Here is an 18,143-nt window from a genome sequence, read left to right on the forward strand (position 1 = left end):
GGGCGGGACGAAGGGTAGAGAGCGATTTTCATTGGCTTGGGAGCCGGCGCCGGGAGCGCGGCCTTTTCGGGAAGGCGGAAGCGGCGGGAGGAGGTAGGGAGGAGGGAGAAGGGAGGGAGAAAGGGAGGGAGAAAAGGGGAGGAGGGGGAAAGAGAAAGGGAGGAAGGAGAAGGGAGGAGGGAAGGAGTAAAGGGTGAGGAACGGGGAAGAGAAAGGGAGAAGAGAAAAGGAGGAGGGAGAAGAGGGAAGAGAAAGGGAGGAGGGAGGGAGAAAGGGGGAGGAAGAGATAGGGAGGAAGGAAAAGGGAGGAAAGAAAGAGAAAGGGGGAAGAAGGGAGGAGGAAGGGGGAAGAGAAAGGGAGGAAGGAGGAGGCAGGAGGGAGAAGAAAGGGGAAAAAGCAAGGGAGGAGGGAGGGGGAAGGGGAAAGGAGAAAGGGATGAGGGATGAGGGAGGGAGAAGGAAGAAGGGGTAAGAGAAAGGGAGGAAGCAGAAAGGAGGCCGGGGCGCCCCGCCCCCTCCCCCGTGAAAGGGGAGGCATCTGGGGTCGGGAGGGCGAATCCCGGGGATAGGACCAGTCCGTCACTCAGCGCCGCGGGCCCGGTTCCCTCAGGTGTCCCCTGGGAGCGGTGGGTGAGCCCTAGGCCGCCCTCCCCCCGGCACGGTGTCCCTATCCCCTAGGGGAAAAGTGCGTGTTTGGAGGGGGGGTGATGGTTGGGTTTGTGTTTGTTTTTCAGTCGTGCTGTCGGTTCGCAGTGGAGGATGGATGGGGTCCCGTCCTCCCCCCGCTGCACTCTCGGTCGGGGCCTGTGGGTTGAGGAGCTCCGGGGGGGGGACGGGACCTTGGCCCTGTCTGAAAGCGGCTCTGGGGGACGAGCTGCTTGCTGGTGAAATGTAAAGGACATAAAGAACGCCTTGAGAGTCTGGTTTTACTAAGTTGCCTTTTATTGCAAAGCCAAAGTCGTGTTCTTTCAGAGAAAATCCTAATTGGCTTCCTCTCAGGAGGTGGCCGAGGAGTTGGGATTGGGGTGAGGAAATCCTGGGCACTCTGTGCTGGGTTAAGAACTGGCTGGAGGGCTGGGCCCAGAGAGTGGTGCTGAATGGTGCTGATCCAGTTGGCGGCCGGTCACTAGTGGTGTCCCCCAGGGATCAGTGTTGGGCCCAGTTCTGTTTAATATCTTTATTGATGATTTAGATGAGGGGATTGAGTCCATCATCAGCAAATTTGCAGATGACACTAAGCTGGGGGGGAGTGTGGATCAGCTGGAAGGCAGGAGGGCTCTGCAGAGGGACCTGGACAGACTGGAGAGTTGGGCTGATTCCAGTGGGATGAGGTTCAAGAAGGCCAAGTGCCAGGTCCTGCACTTTGGCCACAACAACCCCATGGGGAGCTCCAGGCTGGGCACAGAGTGGTTGGAGAGCAGCCAGACAGAGAGGGACCTGGGAGTCTGGATTGACAGGAAGCTGAACATGAGCCAGCAGTGTGCCCAGGTAGCCAAGAAGGCCAATGGCATCCTGGGCTGGCTCAGGAACAGCGTGGCCAGCAGGTCCAGGGAGGGGATTCTGCCCCTGTGCTCAGCCCTGGTGAGGCCACAGCTTGAGTCCTGTGTCCAGTTCTGGGCCCCTCAGTTCAGGAAGGATATCAAGGTCCTGGAGCAGGTCCAAAGGAGGCAACTGGGCTGGTGAAGGGACTCGAGCACAGATCCTATGAGGAGAGGCTGAGAGAGCTGGGGGTGTTCAGCCTGGAGAAGAGGAGGCTCAGGGGAGACCTCATCACTCTCTACAACTCCCTGAAAGGAGGTTGGAGCCAGGGGGGGGTTGGGCTCTTTTCCCAGGCAACTCTCAGCAAGACAAGAGGGCACAAGAGGTCTCAAGTTGTGCCAAGGGAGGTTTAGGTTGGACATTAGAAAGAATTTCTTTACTGAGAGGGTGCTCAGACATTGGAATGGGCTGCCCAGGGAAGTGGTGGATTCTCCGTCCCTGGAGATATTTCAAAAGAGCCTGGATGTGGCACTCAGTGCCATGGGCTGGGAACTGCAGCGGGAGTGGATCAAGGGTTGGACTTGATGATCTCTGAGGTCCCTTCCAACCCTGCCAATTCTATGATTCTATTATTCTGCTGCTCTCTGCTCTCTTGTGTTTTTGCTCTTGCCTTGCTTTCTCCCTGCTGTGGTTTTAATTCTTGGCCCTTGTGGCCAAGAAGGCCAATGGCATCCTGGGGTGCATTAGAAGGGGGTGGTCAGTAGGTCAAGAGAGGTTCTCCTGGTTCTCCCTACCCCTCTACTCTGCCCTGGTGAGGCCACATCTGGAATATTGTGTCAGTTCTGGGGCCCTCAGTTCAAGAAGGACAGGGAGAGTCCAGCCCAGAGCCACAGCGATGATTAAGGAAGTGGAACATCTCTCTAACGAGGAGAGGCTGAGGGAACTGGGTCTCCTCAGCTTGGAGAAGACTGAGAGGTGACCTCATTAATGGTTAAATATATACAGGGAGAGAGCCAGGAGAATGGTGCCAGGCTCTTCTCAGTAATGCCCAATGACAGGACAAGAGGCAATGGATACAAGCTTGAGCATAGGAAGTTCCATATAAACATGACCCTGCTCTGCTCCTTATCATGATCACATTACCTATTGCTGTGACTAAAGGCAAAATTATTAGAGGAGCTGAATGTTCTGCAGTGCTGGCCTCTTCCCCTTGTGTGTTAGAGAACCCCGTGCAACCAAGATCTGAGGTGACTCTAGCATTTAGCAGATGCTGTTGACCAACAAGCTGTATATGTGAAAGGGAAAGACCTTAATTTTGGCTTACATTGAAAAAAATTAGCATTAGGTTGTTTGTTGTTTTTTTTTTTTTTTCAAACCAGCACATAACTAGTTTTTAAAGCAACTATCTTCGATCCTGCGAGGGACTTCAGTAGAGTGATGTCTACGTGTAATATGACCAGTTCTGTGCCAAGACCTTTATCATAACTATTTTGTATTTAGAGTAAGGTGTCTAAGTGTTGCTGTTTCACAAACTTCTATATTGAAGTTCTGTGAACAACTTTGACTGCTTTTATATGTATGCATTGTCTTAAAGAACTTGAAGAGTAATAATCCTTTCAAAGATGATTTTTTTTTAATATTTATCTGTCTCTGGGGCCCAATTATTTTTACTTGTCTGTTCAGTGCAGAGCAGGCTTTGCTTTTTTTCTTGTTAGGGGAAATAAATTTTTTATCCTACCAGAAGGGGTTGGGGTAATGTTTGACATGCCTCCAGAAGTTGCTGTAGAAGGCTACAGGACAACCAGAGTATGTGTGTAAAGCACCTTTGTATAGTGGGATCTATGCAATATTCTGCTAGCATAGAATACTTGAAGGCAAATGAAACAAACTTACACAATCCACTTAGAATGCTGTTGCTGTCCCCTGAAAAAAAGCTTCTTTTGCATTAATGGCCTTGGCTTTTAGTTCTCTGCAAGATTTCAGTTTCAGATTCATAATCATCAAAATAACTCTGATGTGTTTTAACACAAGCAGATGTGGAATTTAACGAGGGTTTTCTTGTATAACTGATTTTTCTCTCCTGTGGGTTTCAGACATTATACTGATTTTAGATTTGTTCTTATCTTTCTGGAGATTGTGTAAGTCTAGTGACTATGAATGGTCAGTAATTTGCAGATCTGCCCACTGGTTTACTAGGCAGTCAGCAAGATGCATGGCAATTTTTTTGTGTGTTCATACTTATTACTCCTATTTTATTAGTGAATTAGGTTCACCCAATCAGTTTCTTTTGTTCTCATGTGGAGGTTCTGGGTGAAAAGGGGAACTCAATTATAATGCAGAAAAACAGTTCTAAAACCAGCCTTATTTTCTAGTCTAACCAGGTGTCACATTAAATTTCCAAAGTGAAGGAAGTTAGAACTATATCCTGTGAACAGTTCAACCTCTAATGGTTATCATGACTCTATTTTACAGGCAATCCTACTTTTGAACTTGTTTATGTGTCTCTAAGACAGACAACTGGTTTGTTTTTCCTTTTTGGTTTCGCTTTTGTTTTTTCAGTGTGGAATAGTTACTGAGATTGAGAAATTCTTCCTGTAACTGCAGAGGACATTGCAGCTGTCATTTTCAGTCACACTGTAGTCATGCCTGCTTCCAGGTGGTCTCCTGGTTTATCTATTTCAGTAGTTCTGTTTGCAGACATTCCCTATGTGACAATTTTTATGTACCGTTATCTGCTTTGCTAGTTTTTGATAAGCTCACATCTGAAGTCCACTACAGATTTTTTTCAAAAACACTCATTTACCCAGTAATTTAATTTTCAAGTGAAGTTTCCAACTGTCTCAGCTATTTGAAAAAGAATTTTTGTGGATTACATGCTTTATTACATGCTTTATTACATGCTTTCAGCTGCACATTTTGCTCTTGTGGGAAGAATGCCATTTGGTCATTAATGATCTTATGGCAGCCTTAGTGACATAATTTAAAAGATAGGGGAGCAAGCAGTACAGTGTCTTTTGGTGGTACTCCAGTTTCCTTTCTATTTTTTCCTCCTAACTAATAAACTGTCATGGAAAATTAGCTACAAGTGGCTGAGATAGCTTGGTTGATGGTGTGTACAGGAATTGGCTGGATATGCATCATTGTCTGTTGAAATCTTAAGTCAGAATTTTAATTAACTGTATCTAAACAGCAATATTCAAATAGGTAAATAAAGACGTATGATGAATACTGGTTTTCTGTGGTGTTTGTTGTTTAAAGGTGGTTTGATGGTATTGCCTGTGCTTCATAGAACATAAGAAACATAAGAAATGTTTTAAAAGTGTGATTTGTAAGTGAAACAATCACAAAATGTTCAGTTGAGTGTCTAAGCAGTAGAGGATAACATGGAATTTGTGTATAATGAAAGCTATAAAAGGTGGCTTCAGGGATTAATCTTCTAGATTTTTGCAAATGCAGGAAGAACTGCAACAAAACAATATTGGTTGCACGTGGGAAGTTGGGTATTTTGCTTTTCATGTGTCTGTTGTCTTTTGTAAGAAGGATTGGAAGAGACAGTTTATAAGTACCAGGGGTAGGTGACAGACATGACAGGAATATCTATAAACAAGTGTCTGTGCATAACAAATATGCATGTGGTTGTATGAGGTAACATAACTTTTACAAGTAAGATAAATGCAGTTTGTTTTGGTTTTGGGTTGTTTTTTTTTTTTTTTTTTTTTTTTTTTTTTTTTTTTTTTTTTTTTAAATACGCTAAATTGAACGATTAGCAAAAGCTGATAAAGATCTTTTTTTTTTTGGTTTTTATGTCATATCCTCTTCTGTTGTTCCTGGTATCCTCAACTGCAAGCATGAATGCATAAAAACTTATTTGCACAGTTGCTACAGCTACAAACTCGTTGAGCTCTCCCACTGGAATAAGAAGGTGGTGGAACATGAGGGAGATGCATTATTTAGGCAAACACAGAATAGGTAGTGTTCTGTACACTGGCAATGGTGTTAGAGTCTGGCATTTTGTTTGCTCCTCTTTCTGTCTCCTGCCTCTTCCTGCAGACAAAAGCTTGCACTGTATTCACTGGAGTAGGATGAACCACAATAGTTGTAAAATTCTTGGAGGCTGCAGCATTCTGAGGAAGAATGAGCACTCAGTCCTCACATCAGCAGTGCTTAAAGGGGATGCTTTAACCTAGTGTTGTAAGCATACATTTTGTGGCAAGTTCCTGTGCCAGGTGGCGTATGACAGGGAATATTCATTTAAGAATGGTAATTCCTACACCTTAAAATTTCTGCTTTTCATGGCAGGGTTCATGGGAATTGCTGTCGTGTGTGAATTGTGTAGGCTTTTGTCTTACAGAAGTTGAGTAGAGTCTTGAAAGACTGAGAAGAATGGATATGCCAGCTATTGTGCTGCATTTGATGTGGGACACAGATACAGAGTTTTCAGTCTGGGATGCTTTCACTTGTTGGATCAGATGATGGTGGCTATGTTATCCAGATTACCACTGTTATCCTGAATGTTTAGAATGGTTTGCTATAAAAAGCTGTGGCATTACAGGCACTTCAGGAGTTATTTTGACATTGATAGTGAAATAAGAAGAATAGCATCTTGGATATAGAGGATTAGTCTAATCTATCATATCTGTGGTATGGAAAGGTTCCTAAAGGATTTTTAGAATTGCCTTAACATTTAAATTCTATTGAATTTAAACATTTATGTGGACTAAAAGCAGTGCATCTAAGTCATTACTTACACCTTGCAAAACAAAGCTTTTGCATTAAATATTATTTTAAAAATAAAATAAAATACAAAATAATACATAGCTGAAGGGATGATACCAGGCTTGTTGCAAAATTTAGCAAGACACTCCAGCTTGCTGTAAAAATAAAACTGTGTCATGCCCTTGCTACAAATAGTTATGCTGTGCATGATGCAGGTGACCCTAATCCCTCTTCTGACATACACAATCCCAGTGTTGCTGCTGCTGGTGTCTTCTCCTGCCAGCAGGTTTGCAGAAGGCCTGGAGAGTGTACCATGGTCTGTTTTGACCAATAATCTTCCATGTCAGTGTGGATGAGATAATTTAAAATGGTTGACTTCACTGTGTTACAGGCTAGGTGCTCTATATATGTGTGATGAGCCTTACCAGCTCACTTGCTGTTTTGTCTCAATGTCTGTTTCTGATGTCCTTGTTATCTTCCAGTGTCACTTGAAGATAAAAAAATTTAATCCTTACCTCTTGTCACCTAGGGCTTAGCAGTTGGTGGAGGATGTTAAAAGGTTATGTTGGTGCTCAGGAGCCCCAAATGGAAAAGCACCACACATCCTTGAAGTATAGATGGAATAGCCAGGAATTTAGGGTGAGGTTTTCATGGTCTCAAACAATTACTTATGTCTTCAAGGTTAGTTAATAGCATGTAGCTGGGAATTTTTTCACTGTTATGCTGTTGGCAAAGAGTGTGTAGTGATTGCTCTTATTGTGGGGAAAATGTAAATAATGTGTATGTAAATTTTGAGTCATGATCTGTACTAGCCACTAAATAACAATCCAATTTAGAAAATTATTATTAAATGTCCTTAAATGGTTAATAAAGTTTTTGCAGTAAGAGTAGATTTTGGTCTAGCTCCATCCATGGTCCCTCTGCTGACTTGAGCTGTGTCCCTTTCCTGGATTAAGGAACATTGTCCATCATTTCCTACTGGTAATGATGTCTTAGAGGATTTTAGTCTTGCACACCTCCTTTGTCTCTATACATGAGATGAAAAAAAAAGAAAGGCGCCAAAAGGCTCCTGTGAATTTGAAGTTGGGGCACTTAGTATCAGATAATGTCTAAAATATTCAAAGATACAGAAGATTTACTGGGTTATGTAATGGTACCATACTGACACAAGGTAAGGCAAAATTTCAGAGAGAATTAGTAAAAAAATTACTGTTGTTTGTTAATCTAACACAGTCAAATCTGATCAACCTAAGGAACATATCTTACAGAAAATTTCCAAGTTCAAAAAATCTTCATTTTGTGGATGCCTAAGCAATCCACATCTGGATCTCTGGTTTTGCTGTCTTTTGAGGCATCCTAATAATTTAACAAAAAATTATTTCATTAAATAGTCCAAATTTTGAAAGGTTGAGAAATAACTGGATTATTTCTGCACTTGCTTTGCATACTTCTATGTCTGTGTGGTAAGAGGTGTCCTCCAACAAAACAGACAAATGGAGCAGAGATTGTAAAATAGAGGGTAAAAAAAGAGAGACTGATCTTATGTGATTTTAAGACTTCAGAGACTGAGAACTCTTGTGTTCTTCGTCTAGACATCAGCCAAATTGCTTGCTATCTTGGGATGGAAAAATTAATGCAGATAGAGGAAGAGTGAGGCTATATATCCTATCACAAGCTGCATTTGTTTTTAAAAATGATTTGGATGATTATGAAAGGGATTGTTTGTTTACAGGTCTACAAAAGGATCTTACAGGCCACCCTTTTCAGCACAGTAGCTGGACAGGAAAGAGGGAGCATGGGGCTTTCCAAATGCTGTCAGCTGTGTCCAGCTTCTGGTGGAAACTTCACAAAAACCTGAGGAGAGATTTGTGTTGACTGAGCCGATGAGGGAAGCTTAGAAACTAGCTGCAGGCAGCACACTGTGTTGTGGGGGCTTATAATAAATTTATAAATTTATATGCAACTTCTTCAGTTATGAGACCTAACAGTTGTGTACAGAATACAGCTCATAGCTATAGGCATAACAGGGATTGGAGCAGAAATGTTAATTTAAGAGAAAGGTAGGCATTGCTGTCATAGAGGAGCATTGTTTTTTGAGATAAAAGGCAAGGAACTTGCTGAAGCTTTTTTGTGTGTGTCGTGGTAATAGACCTACTTGACTTGCATTTTATAATCTGAAGGTAATATTCGAGAGTTGGGTTTTTTTTTCCCTATGCCTTGGTCAGGTGGCTATATAGATGAAAACTGTGCTTTGTATGTTGCAACATTGTCTGCTCCAGAGATTAACCCTGACCGTCCTAAAAATAGGTTTGGGGTTGTTTTTTTTTCTTTCTTTCCCTTTTTCTTTAAATCATGAGGTAGAAGAAGATTTTTTTTTTTAGTATATACTGTGTTTGTGTTGAGCTTTTGGTGCTTTGTGATGCAAAACAAATGGGTGTACTTGCAACACTAAAAGGGAACTGTACTGAAACAGTTTGTTGGAGCTGTGGTGAACTGATTCTTCTGCACAAAGGGCTGTTTTGTTTTGTTTTGTTTTGTTTTTCATGCACATGTACCTACACTTTTTCAGAGTCACCGTATTTGTTCACTGATTAATTTCAGATAGTAGCATGCAATAGAGATTTTGCTTAGCTTCTGCATCTGGGAACCAGAGAGCCCAGCAAAGATGAAGTGTGACTCAATACGCAGTGAAACCTAAGCCTAACTGAGACTTTTAAAAAAAATACTTTTCCTTATTGTTCTTTTCTTATTAGTTATTCTTTTTGTTTATTCTTATTGTTATTATTCTTTCCTTATTGTTTTTCCCCACACCACCATGCTCCCCCTCCTTCTCAATGCCATCATTCCATGAGAACTGATTTAACTTATTTGGGACAGCCTTGAGTGACAATCTTAAGACAACACTTTTGAGACCACTACACTGATGCTTTACATATTTTCCTTGTAATAATTTACACATGCAAGATCTCAAAGCTGTGTCTAACTGCTGCAGTATCAAGTAACTTTTGTGCTATATCTTTTTAATGAGAGCCTAATTGCCTTCTTAGTGTAAGTCCCAGTGGCATTTTCCACTGGTATGTCCCCTGCTGTGTCCTCATATTAGCCTGCAAATCTCTTTTCACTCCAGTGCAAAGCAGCATTCTTTAGTAGCTGTGAGGAAGAGTGAATACTGAAAAGCTGACTTCCTTAGATAGAGCTCCTACTTCTCATCGAGCTTCTTGGGTGAAGGTTTAATTTTTGAGAGTAGTTTGTGTTTTATTTTGGGTTGGTTTTGTTGTTGGTTTTTTTTTTTTTTTCTGAGCCTGTAATTAAAAAAGATGACCACATGAAAGAAACTACTTGGAAAAGCAATGAGTTGATATGTCCTGAAAAGTTTTATATTTTTACTTCCCAGAACTTGAGATGTAAAAAATAGAGGTGGCTCTTGTGAAGCTCTCCAGTTCCTCTCCTTTATCAGTGTGGTTTTTAGAGAGGGCTGAGCACAAGCTAATAGATATGACAGTGGCTGCTGGGGGTGTGTCAGTGGCCACTGAATTTTGAGATCTCTTAGTGGAGCTGTGTCCTTTATTTAGTCTCCTTTTTTTAAAACAAAGCTGTTTTTTTCCCCAGAGCTTGTGAGACTGTGGGACTTGTGCACTGCACCCACTCCTTGCTAAAGTACTGGCATGTCATTCTTGATATGGACTGGTGTTTCTCTCCTGTTTTGGTTTATCCAATGTGTGTTATCACAAAGCATAAGCTTAACTGATGCCTCACTTTTCTGTGGGTTTTATTGTTTGTTTTGGGTTTTGTTTGTTGTTTGTTTTTCCTGTTTTGAAGGTGTTAGAACATGGGTGACCAGCATCATATAATACTGCGTGTATTTACCTATTGTGTTACCTGATATGTTGAGTCTCACAGCATTCGGGGCACATTAAAGAACCAAAGCTGAACTTTTGTCCATATGTGGAAACAGTTGAAATAGCAGTTCAATATGGATAGGTATCTCTTTGCCTTATATGCAGATTCTGATTCCTCAGCATAATCTATCAACTGTCAGCAGAGTTTTAGCAACGGGAAGTCATGTTTAACCAGCCTGATAGCCTTTTGTAAGGACATAACCAGGTGCATAGATTACAGTAGTGTTGTGGATGTGGTTTATCTTGATTTCAGTATAGCATTTGACACCATTTCCCACAGCATCCCCGCAGCTAAACTGAGGAGATGTGGTCTGGATGATCCAGTAGTGGGGTGGTTTGTGAACTGGTTAAAGGAAAGAAGTCAGAGAGCTGTGGTCAGTGGGACAGAGTCTACTTGGAGGCCTGTTCTAGTGGAGTCTCCCATCAGTTGGTACTTGGAACAGTACTATGCAATATAGGAATGAGTGACCTGGGTGATGGAACAGAATGCTCTGTCAGCAAGTTTGCTGATGACACAAAGCTGGGAGGGGTGGCTGACACCCCAGGAGGCTGTGCTGCCAACTAGAGGGACCTGGACAGGCTGGAGAGTTGGGCAGAGAGAAATTTAAATAATTACAATAAGGGCAAGTGTAGAGTCTTGCACCTGGGAAAGAACAACCCCAAGAACCAGTATAGGTTGGGGAGTGAGTTCTTGGAGATCAGTGAAGGGGAAAGGGCCCTGGGGGTGCTGGTGGGTGGGAGGATGACCCTGAGCCAGCAAAGTGTCCTTGTGGCCAAGGGCAGTGGCATCCTGGGGTGCATTAGAAGGGCCATAGTTAGTAGGTCAAGAGAGGTTCTCCTCCCCCTCTACTCTGCCCTGGTGAGGCCACATCTGGAATATTTTGTCCAGTTCTGGGCCCCTCATTCAAGAAGGACAGGGGGCTGCTTGAGAGAGTCCAGCCCAGAGCCTCCAAGATAATTAAGGGAGTGGAACATCTCCTTTCTGAGGAAAGGCTGAGGGAGCTGGGGCTCTTCAGCTTGGAGAAGAGGGGAATGAGGGGTGGCCTCATTAATGTTTATAAATATGTAAAGGGTGAGTGTCAGGAAGACAGAGCCAGGCTCTTCTCAGTTGTGTCTGGTGAAAGGACAAGGGACAATGGGTACAACCTTGAGCATAGGAGGTTCCATATAAACATGAGGAAAAACTTTTTCACTGTGAGGGTGACAGAGCTCTGGCCCAGGCTGCCCAGGGAGGTTGTGGAGTCTCCTTCCCTGGAAACATTCAAACCCCACCTGGATGTGTTCCTGTGTGACCTCCTGTAGGTGACCCTGCTCTGGCAAGGGGCTTTGACTTGATCTTTTGAGGTCCCTTCCAACCCCTCACTTTCTGTGATTCCATGAAATGCAAAGTAATAAAGAATAAAGATCTGCAAAATTAGAATTTAAGTGCACTGAAAGTGAATATCCCAGTTTATTAAAAATGCCTTGTGAATTTTTTCTCTGTGAAGGCCAGAAGAAAAAAAATAATTGCAATGTTTAAATTAATATATTAAAGTGAGTGCTTTGTGTTGAGAGATTGTTACTGAGAGATCTATATTGCCTTTCCAGTAGATAAATAACAAATGGAAACAAAACTTTTGTTAAGTGAAGAGGGGTAATGCAGAAATTTTCTTCGAAGAAAATGCCTTAGGAAAATGGTTAGCAAGTTAAAGTAATTTGGAGTCTAGGCCTATTTTTTATTGTTAATTTGACAGAGATGTGAAATTAAAATAATCCATTTCCTTGAAAAGTCTTGGGTGTAAAGTTGGCAGGAGAGGGTATGTAAGCCTTTGCGTTTATACCTACTCTTGTCCTGCCAAAGTGGCTCCATTTGGTGAAATTTGCTTTTCCATATTAATAGGCTCAATTTTTCAAAGCTCATCAGAAATCTGACACACAGTATTACATCCATCAGTGTGTAGCTGACACTGGCTTGTTTTATTTATTGTTTCTTCATATTTGTTGCCCCTGTCTATGATGCTTTTGTAGTTTAAACGGTACTGAATTTATATAACTTAATTTCAGATAATTTTAAAAAGTCTGTGTAGTGGAATTCCCTGCTCAGTGACCTTAAGTCAAACATTTACATAAATGTGTCAAACTGAGTGGTTTTATAAGAAGTCTGTATAGGGACTACAGAATAGAAGACAAAGGAAATCTGTAGGACAGATTGTTTTGTGTGAAATATCTTGATCATACTTAATCCTAAAGAAGGCAGTGTTTTGAAAAACATGATACCTCAACCAGCCTACTATATTATCCAAACATACATCAAAGACATATGTATCTGAGTATTTTTAGATGGGTGAAGGGTTGATAAAACATACTGCTTTTATTCCTCAACGTTCCCATACCTAAATGGACAATACTAAATTATTGAAACTGCAGAGAAATTTTTGGAAATGTGACTAAGATACTAGGAATTTGTGAGTTTTACTGACTGCGGTATTATTTTATAGTTTTGTTTCCTTTTTTTTTTTTTTTTTCTTTTAATCTGCAAAACACTGTTGTTTTAGTGCAGTCTTTTCAGAGAGATTATGGGGAAATGGCTAAATATTTAGATTTTTTATTTATTTATTTATTTATTTATTTATTTATTAGGAAGCAATTTATCTTTCATAATAAATATCCTAAGGTTGCAGTTTTCAAAGGAAGGAAAAGCAGGTGTGGCTCCATGACACCATTGCCTTTAATGGGGGTTTTGGAAAGCCAGATTGGAGTTATAAAATATTTGTTGAGGCTTGCATCTGCAAGAGGAAGCAAAGGTAGTCAGTCTGAGTCTCTTAGGCATGCCTGCTGCCTTCCCATCCCAGATCTGCCCACTTTAAGCTGGTCTGATGGTTGTCTTTGATCCCTGCTCAGTTCTACACACAATTGTTTGTAACCTTAGAACTAAAATTAACTTATTAATCAGGAAACTCTTCAGATGTAGGACTTAATTTCACTTTTTACAGGTTTCTAACATTCAGTTAGTGCATCTTGATTTACCTAAAGAAACCTTAGTTTTTTTTCTGATACAGATTTTGTAAAGTGAGGATTTGACAGCATGCACACAATGAACTGGTTGTGTTGGGAAGCACTAATAGAAAAGGGTGTAAAAGAAAGGTTTGCCCTTTTTTGGAAATGTGTCTAGGTACTCCATTACTTGCTATCATGTGTAATTACAGTTGCCCACTTTGGTGTTTATTGTAATATCTGAAGGCCTTTTTTTAAACCTTGTTATAGCTTAGGCTGTCTGCTAATATAGATGCTTGTAAGTATACTTGGCAAGCCTGGGTGGCTGGAGTTGGTAGTGGGTTAGGTCTGAGACTTCAAGAGGATGAAAGACACCAGGGTGGGCTTTGCCTCCAGGCTACAATTAAGATCAAAGCTTGTTAGTAAGATTCCTAGTATAAAGGTTGTTGACTGTCTGCTTCCTTCTGTTTCTCCTCATTTTTCAGCTGGTGACTGTAATAAATAAGTCTGACAAGGGTTGTTCCTTATCATAGATTCCAGATCCTTTGTGGCAGATCTTTTATATCCTATTGGCCCATGCAGTGTAACAACCTCAAGACTCCTTTTACTTTTTTTTTTTTTTTTTTTTTTTTTTTGGGCATTTGTACAAAAAGTACGTGCCTGTTTTCAATTTTTTTGTGGCTGCCAGGAAGCAGTGGGAAACAAGCAGTGCAAATGTTAGCTGTGCAAGAGTGATGCTTCTGCAGTTGAGTCTGTGAGGACCAAAGACTGATTGCAGCTGTCTTGAATTCCATCTCTTAATCAACTGTTGTCATGCAGGACTGTTTATAGAGTCATTCAGCCACTACTTAATATCCAGTGCCAATTTTTGATTCATTTTGTGTATCTTCAATACAAGGTTGTGTTACTGACAAAGTTGTGATACTGGTGCTTTTAATACAGAACAAAGCTAAACCAAATAACAACTAGATGTATGTACATATTACATACAGATTGCATGTAATATGAAAATGTGTCAAATCTCTAAATTTCATTAAGAGACAAAGCTCCTTCAAAATTTTTATATTCCTTGGTCTTCAGATGTAGAGCTATGTTTCAGCCAGTTGGCCAAGGGACTGAGATGTGAGATGCTATAAGATGATGTGTTCTTCTACTTATGTTTATTGGCTCAGTTGTGTTATTTAAAAAAAAAGAGCAATTCCTTACTAGGTTGATAGTAGACACTAGATTAACTGACTCATAGTTGAACTTTTTGTCACATATTTTATCTTCCTCTTGAACTTCCTCACTGGAGCTAGTGGAATTTTAGATTAACTTGTGAATACATCAGCTTGTATGAAATATATCTCTAGAAATATTCATAAATGTAGACATTATCTTGTTTTCTTCTGTAAGAAAATGTGGTAATAACTAGCTTTAATCTTTAAAAGCAATCTGAGTTTTTATTTTCTGGTTAAATCCCAAATATTCAATTTTTAAGTACATATAGCATCTCCTGAATTGTACCTGTTTTCTTATTGTAGGTTAACCATTCATAATTCTGATTATTAGATTCTGATTTGTAGTGTATGTTGTGGTCAAGGGATAAAATTACAGACTTGAATGGCTGTGTGATGTATATGCTGGTTTTCTCTTCTGAACTCCCTGTTGATAGCTCCCTATTTTTTTCTAACAAAAAAGCACTTTAAGTTAATTGCTCCATTAGCAAGACATAGTAGTTCTTTCTGATCTGTAAGTAGCCTCCCATGCATGGCTGCTGAAGTTTGGAACACCTGCAAGTGAAGCAATTTGGCAAAAGCCATTAGTCTGGGTGGCAAAAAATAAAGTGCTGAAGTTCAAAATATTATCAATGATGCTGTGTTGGAGCAGCCTAAAAGATTTGGCTTTTGGTCCGTGCCCAGTGCTATCCAAAACAACATATAAAATTCTTTGTAAACCAATTTTAAAAGTGTCTTGTTTATTCAGAAGCAACTGTGTACACTGTTTGTTCAGAGAGTAGACTTCAGTCAATTGCACACCAGCCAACAGCTGATTTCTCCTTAGAATGAAACATTGCCTAATATAGATCATAGAAGCCAAAGACCAAAGGGACAAAGTGCTAAAGATAAAGAGCTCAATCCTCAACTGTTTGGAGGCCTCAATAAAGCCTCTCATTTATAAATTCGGGGTGGAACTCAACTGTTCCCACCTGCAGTTTTGTTTCAGATCCTTGGTGAGGTGCTGCTATGTGGTGTGACCTCCTGTGCCCTTAAGGAGAAAAACACTGGCTTTCTTATGGCCCCAATCAATCAGTTTCTCTGCAGCTTTTAATAATAAGGGGAGGAAGAAAGTACTGACTACTCTTATTTTATTGAGGCAGTGAAAGCAAAGAGCCTACAGAGGCAGCGTGTCTGAATATTGAACAGCACTTGAAGGTACTCCTCCAGTCTAATAGACTCAGAGGTGCTTTTTTGCTGTTGCTATACTGAGGGTGTGATTTCATTAATTTAGTTTGTTGTACAGCTGTAAAGCTACTCTGGTTTTACACAATAGTTTTGTTTGTTTGCTTTTATATAATTTGCAGCAGAGGCTGAACTGTTCCATAGTTTGGGTGATTGTTTTAACCATTTGGAAGTTAAATACAGTTCTTACCTGTGTGCCTACCTGTCCACCCAAAGATGTGAAAGTGAAACTAGCTCTTACAGTTTCAGCTTTCCCTTGTCCTCTGTATTTTTGGTGTCTTCCATGATGAAATTATGACTTTGTGGAGATGGGGATGTTAATAAAGTCTGAAAAAGCAGTTACAGCTCCTGCATGCTTGTGTGACCAGTTCTGTGGAAAGTCAAGTCCCAAGGCTGCGTAGGTTTTACAGACTGCAGGTGATGTCTCACAAGAGCAGAGTAGGAAGGGAGAATCACATCCTTTGACCTGGTGGCCATATTTCTTTTCATACAGCCCAGAACATGGTTGTCTTTCCTGGCTGCAAGTGCACATAGACAACTCATGTTGAGCTCCTCATCAACCAGCACCTCCAAGTCCTTCTCCTCAGGGCTGTTCTCTTGCCATCTCTGCCTAGCCTGTATTTGTGCTTGGCATTGCCCCAACCCAGGTGCAGGAACTTGCACTTGGCCTTGCTGATATTCATGAGGCTCTCAAGCCTGTCAAGGTCCCTCTGAATTGTCACTCTTACCTCCAGTGTGTTGACCACGCCACACAGCTTGATGTCCTCAGCTAATTTGCTGAGGGTACACTTGATCCCACTCTCCATGTCACTGACAATAGCACCCATCCCAATACTGACCCCTGAGGAACAGCACTCATCACTGGTCTCTGTTTGGACATTGAGCCATTGACCACTACCTTTTGAATGTGACCCTCTAATTCCTTATCCACTGAATGGCCCATCATCAAATGCATATCTTTCCAGTTTAGAGACAAGCATGTCATATGGGACAGTGTTGAATGCTTTGCACAGTTGCTCTTCCCTTGTCTCTCAGCACTGTGACCCCATTGTAAAAGGCCACCAAATCTGTCAGGCATGATTTGTCCTTGGTGAAGCCACATTGGTTGCCACCAACCACCTCCACCTTGCCCATGGAGGACTGACTGGCCTGTGGTTCCCTGGGTCTTTTTTCCCTTTTGGAAAATGGGTGTTATGTTTCCCATTTTTGAGTCAGTGGGAACTTCACCAGACTGCCATGAATTCTCAAATATGATGGACATGTGCTTCTCTTTATCTGCTGGCTCCCTCAGGAGATGTGGATGGGTCTCATCAGGTCCCATGGACTTCTGCACCTTCAGGTTATTTAGATGGTCTTGAACCTGCTTTGCTTCTACAGATGATTCTTCTTGCACTCTCTACATTTGCCTCCTGCAACCTGGGTGTTGTTGCCAGAGCCCTTTCCAGTGAAGACTGAGGCAAAGAAGTCACTGAGTCCCTTAGCCTTCTCCATATCCCACATGACCAGTCTCCTGTTTCCTTTTGAGAAGGCCTACGTTTTCCTTTGTCTTCATTTCATTTCCAGTGTGCCTGCAGAAGCTTTTTGTGTTGCCCTTGAGGTCCCTGACCAGATCTAATTCTGTCTGGTCTTTATCCTTCTGAACCTGATCCTTGGCTGTGTGTCCAGGAGCTCCTTCATCATCCTCCGTGCAGGTCTTCTGGCATTTTGTTTGTCTTCCTCTTTTTAGGGATAAATCTCTCCTAGGCTTGGAGGGGGTGATAATTAAATATTGACCAGCTTGGACTCCTCTCCCCTCCAGGGATTTGTCCCATGGTACCTTCTCAAGCAGATCCCTCAAGGTCAAAGTGGAAGTCCAGGGTAATGAGCTTGCTGCACACCCTTCTTCTTGCCCTAAGGATCCTGAATTTCACCATTTTGTGGTCACTGTGCCCAAGTCTGCCTTTAAGATTCACATTCCCCACCAGCCTTCTTGGTGAGAACAAGGTTCAGCATACCACCTTTTCTTGTTGCTTCCTCTACTGCTTGGAAGGGGAAATTGTCAACAATGCATTCCAGGAACCTCCTGGACTGCTGGTGCCTTGCTGTGTTGCCCCTCCAGCAGATGATGAGGTGGTTGAAATTGCCTGTGAATGGGCAACTGTTCCTGACAATCCACAGAGGGCCTCATCCACTCTCTCTTCCTTGTGGCCTATAGCAGGCCCCCACTATTATATCACCTGCCTTTGTCTTCCCTTTAATCCTGACCCATAAATTCTCATTCTTCATCCATCCTCAGGTGGAGCTTCATGGTCTCCAACTGGTCACTGAAGTGAGGGGGAACACCACCTCAGAGGTGTGTTATCAGTCTTCTCCATTTCTCGGAAGAACATTCATTGGTAGCCAAAGTGGAGTGTTTATAAGGTGTAGATGGGGGTGGTGAGTGTTAATTTGGGGAAAGGTGGCAGGAGAATCTGCTTTGGCAAATCTGCTCCTCATGTGCCGGCCAGGCTTTGGCAGTGCACAATTCATCCACCAACAAAAGACCTGGGGCAGAAAATGGAACATGATGGCTTCTACTCTCAAGTACTTGATGTGTGAAGTAACCCATGCTTGGCGTGTTGAGATCTGATGGTGTGATAAGAAATATGTAGTAAGA

General features: G+C 41.8%; 1 protein-coding gene across 4 annotated transcripts in view; it reads left to right on the forward strand.

Annotated features, from left to right (window-relative positions):
* Positions 1-38: 38 nt before the first annotated feature.
* XRCC4 (X-ray repair cross complementing 4) overlaps positions 39-18,143 on the forward strand; it is a 186,105-nt gene continuing 168,000 nt past the window's right edge. Inside the window, exons 1-3 of one of the 4 annotated variants that reach the window (XM_071731856.1) lie at positions 459-626; positions 4,039-4,135; positions 4,936-5,050. The gene's annotated coding sequence lies outside the window, so the exon portion shown is untranslated. Of the gene's footprint in view, positions 94-458; positions 627-4,038; positions 4,136-4,935; positions 5,051-18,143 lie in introns of those variants that run through there. The other 3 variants (XM_071731857.1, XM_071731859.1, XM_071731858.1) reach the window with 3 other exon arrangements.

Source organism: Heliangelus exortis, chromosome Z, assembly GCF_036169615.1.
Source record: "Heliangelus exortis chromosome Z, bHelExo1.hap1, whole genome shotgun sequence".
In the NCBI taxonomy this organism is placed as follows: Eukaryota; Metazoa; Chordata; class Aves; order Apodiformes; family Trochilidae; genus Heliangelus; species Heliangelus exortis.